Source organism: Phyllopteryx taeniolatus, chromosome 14, assembly GCF_024500385.1.
Source record: "Phyllopteryx taeniolatus isolate TA_2022b chromosome 14, UOR_Ptae_1.2, whole genome shotgun sequence".
NCBI lineage: Eukaryota > Metazoa > Chordata > Actinopteri > Syngnathiformes > Syngnathidae > Phyllopteryx > Phyllopteryx taeniolatus.
In genome coordinates this window covers 4604397-4607642 of record NC_084515.1, presented here as the reverse complement: position 1 = coordinate 4607642, position 3246 = coordinate 4604397, and positions in this window count along the sequence as shown.

Sequence of the window (3246 nt, the reverse complement as noted above, 5' to 3'; positions counted from 1 at the left end):
AACGTTTAGGATTCATGGCACAGGGGTCCTCAGGTTACGACGGAGTTAAAGTACATTCGTACGACAAAGACGTAACACGAATTTGTGCGTACGTCGGAACACGCTAACAAGACGTAACACGAATTTGTTCGTATGTCGGAACACACTAACGACTGTACTGACATTCAGTACGCAAGTAGACAGATACCTGTGTATTAAAAAAAATAAAGTACAAATAAAAAGGCCAGTGATTCTACTCCTTTCCATTTTTGTATCTTATTGTGACTGAGTTTATTAAAAATACATGCTCACAATAAGTAATTTAAAAAAACATCTTTTATTGTTGCTTTGAGTCAATTTAAAATTCATGCTCACTGTGATTAGTACCATCAATCAGAAAAAGTAGAGTACAGATATTAAAAAAAACAAAAACGTTAAAGTAGTACTGATTCAATTCCTGTACTTTATTGTGTTGTTGACTGAGTTTATTAAAAAATACACACTCATACTAATTAACAGCACTTAAAAGGAAAAATATGTAAAAAAAAAAAAAAAAAAAAAGACTGGTAAAAGTGGAAGTATTGATTACGCTCCTGTACTTGGGTAAAAGTTAAAAAAAAAAAAGTTGATACTTGTACTTTATTTTATTGTGCCTTTTGATTTTATGAAAAAAACGTTCACAGTAAGTAAAGGTCAAAAGTCCAGCTACTGTACGAAAAAAAGTAGAAGTACTGATTCAACTCCTGTACTTTTTTGTGTTTGTGACTCTGAGATGATTAAAAATACATGCTCACAGTAATTAACCGTACTTACCTATAAGTACAAAAATAAAAGTACATATCATTGTGTAAAAAAAATAAAAATAAAAAAACTGGTAAAAGTATAGATATTGAATACTCCTTAGGTAAAACAGGAAAATCTTGGGAGTTGGTTGACATGATGATTAGCAGAAAGGTTGATATATTGTGTCTCCAGGAGACCAGGTGGAAAGGCAGAAAGGCTAGAAGTTTAGGGGCAGGGTTTAAATTATTTTACCATGGTGTAGATGGGAAGAGAAATGGAGTCTGGGTTATTTTAAAAGAAGAGTTGGCTAAGAATGTCTTGGAGGTGAAAAGAGTATCAGATCAAGTGATGAGGCTGAAACTTGGGGGTGTTATGTATAATGTGATTAGTGGCTATGCCCCACAAGAGAAATTTTGGAAGGAGCTAGACAAAGTAGTTCTGAGCATCCCAGACAGAGAGAGTTGTGATTGGTGCAGATTGTAATGGACATGTTGGTGAAGGAAATAGGGGTTATGAAGAAGTGATGGGTCAGTACGGCATCCAGGAAAGGAACTTGGAGGGACAGATGGTGGTAGACTTTGCAAAAAGGATGCAAATGGCTTTAGTGAACACTTTTTTCCACAAGAGGCAAGAACATAGGGTGACCTACAAGAGCGGAGGTAGAAGCACGCAGGTGGATTACATCTTGTGCAGACGATGTAATCTGAAGGAGGTTACCGACTGTAAGGTAGTGTTAGGGGAGAGTGTGGCTAGACAGCATAGGATGGTGGTGTGTAAGATGACTCTGGTGGTGCGGAGGACGATTAGGAAGAGAAAGGCAGAGCAGAGAACCATGTGGTGGAAGCTGAGACAGGACGAGTGTTGTGCAGCTTTTCAGGAAGAAGTGAGACAGTCTCTCGGTGGACAGGAGGAGCTTCCAGAAGACTGGACCACTGCAGCCAAGGTGATCAGAGAGGCAGGCAGGAGTACTTGGTGTATCTTCTGGCAGGAAATGAGAGAAGGAGACTCGGTTGGAACCTCACAGTACAGGAAATCATACAAGGAAAAAGGTTGGCTAAGAAGAAGTGGGACACTGAGAGGACTGAGGAGAGGCGAAAGGAATACATTGAGATGTGACATGGGGCAAAGGTAGAGGTGGAAAAGGCCAAACAAGAGGCATATGATGACATGTATGCCAGGTTGGACACTAAAGAAGGAGAAAAGGATCTATACAGGTTGGCCAGACAGAGTGATAGAGATGGGAAGGATGTGCAGCAGGTTAGGGTGATTAAGGATCGAGATGGAAATATGTTGACTGGTGCCAGTAGTGTGCTAGATAGATGGAAAGAATACTTCCGAGGAGTTGATGAATGAGGAAAATGAGAGAGTAGGGAGAGTAGAAGAGGCAAGTGTGGTGGACCAGGAAGTGGCAAAGATTAGTAAGGGGGACGTTAGAAAGGTATTAAAGAAGATGAAAAATGTAACGGCAGTTGGTCCTGATGACATTCCTATGGAGGTATGGAAGCATCTAGGAGAGGTGGCTGTGGAGTTTTTGACCAGCTTGTTCAATAGCATTCTAGCGTGTGAGTAGATGCCTGAGGAATGGAGGAAAAGTGTGCTGATGCCCATTTTTAAGAATAAGGGTGATGTGCAGAGCTGTGGGAACTATAGAGGAATACAGTTAATGAGCCACACAATGAAGTTATGGGAAAGAGTAGTGGAGGCTAGACTCAGGACAGAAGCGAGTATTTGCGAGCAACAGTATGGTTTCATGCCTAGAAAGAGTACCACAGATGCATTATTTGCCTCGAGACTGTACATACATACATAGACATACCTGTAAGACATTAGACATTTCATAACTTGCATTGTGTATATTGTATAACTGTACTTATATAAAGAGATACCTTTTGTATATCTCCATTAGGATTAGGATTCATTTAGAAAATTAATCTAATTAGAACCTGGCGGCACGGTGGAAGACTGGTTAGAGCGTCTGCCTCACAGTTCTGAGGACCGGGGTTCAATCCCCGGCCCCGCCTGTGTGGAGTTTGCATGTTCTCACCGTGCCTGCGTGGGTTTTCTCCGGGCACTCCGGTTTCCTCCCACATCCCAAAAACATCCATGGTAGGTGAATTGACAACTCTATAAATTGCCCGTAGGTGTGAATGTGAGTGCAAATGGTTGTTTGTTTGTATGTGCCCTGCGATTGGCTGGCAACCAGTTCAGGGTGTACCCCGCCTCCTGCCCGATGATGGCTGGGATAGGCTCCAGCACGCCCGCGACCCTAGTGAGGAGAAGCGGCTCAGAAAATGGATGGATGGACGGATGTTGATGGAAAAGAAGGTCAGAAGGCGCTACATTGTGTCTTTGTAAATCTAGAGAAAGCCTATGACAGAGTACCCAGAGAGGAACTGTGGTACTGCATGCGGAAGTCTGGAGTGGCAGAGAAGTATGTTATAATAATACAGGACATGTATGAGGGCAGCACAACAGTGGTGAGGT